Genomic DNA, 1,060 nt, shown 5'->3' on the forward strand with positions numbered 1-1,060 from the left:
TACATTTTCTTAAATTAAATTATTTATTATAACTTCATTGTTTTATATTCATAATTAAATTAATGATATTGTAGAAACGATAGAAACGAATGATTTATTGATTAAAAATAACTTAAATTGGATATAATTGATATTATGAATTTAATGGTATAAAATTTTAATAAAATAATTTCTATCAAATGTTAATAATTGAGTGTCAATCTTACTTTCCCAAATATTATTTTATTTTTCTAATTATTAAACTTGGTTAGTAACACCATTATGTTTGGTTACATATTGATGTAATATGTATTATTGCATCAATATACTGAACAAAGTATATTTAATATGGTTATATTAGCTATTATCAGACTTTTTTCAGTGTAGATTTTTATCGAGATTTTTGTTGTGATTGTACGTACATGTAATCAATTTTCCGAAATGTGCGACGGGCAAGGTGTTGCGACTCAGCCTCCGTGGAGGATGAAATGATCTCTCTAAATCTTTTTTATTATCGCGCCGTTTTCGTCCGGATGCGAGGAATTAATTATTGATAAGATAAAGGTCGTGACGTTAGGTCTAGGACGTTTTCTTTTTTAAAAGCAATGCGCACAGAGGCGCTTGAATAATTATGTTGCGCTAGCGAGACGACTAGCGATGTAACTATTCGACGCCTCGCGTCGCCGCCGCATAATTTAACTTACGTTCGCATTGTTTTTAAGAAACATTCACTGCACGCGTTCTCGCACGCGCGAAGCGTGTGCTTTTCTTTCCGCTCAGTTCGTTCGCCGATATTAGCGTTGCTCGGTTCAGAACATTCGGCCAGTGATCGACACCGCTAACGCGTTGCACGGGACGTAAGTTGGAAAAAAATTGTATTATATATCGAAACCGAAAGATCCTCTATGTAAGAATAATGATGTATATATATATATTAATTATTACACACGATAAATTTGAATTAATTGCACTCTTGAGAGAGAAGCTGCCCTTCTGATCCAATGAAAGAATCAAGACGGACTGAGAATCTAGGAGGGCGAAAGAGAATGAGGAAATGATGAAATTCATTAATTTATATATA

Source organism: Atta colombica, unplaced genomic scaffold (genome assembly GCF_001594045.1).
Source record: "Atta colombica isolate Treedump-2 unplaced genomic scaffold, Acol1.0 scaffold12, whole genome shotgun sequence".
Classification (NCBI taxonomy): domain Eukaryota; kingdom Metazoa; phylum Arthropoda; class Insecta; order Hymenoptera; family Formicidae; genus Atta; species Atta colombica.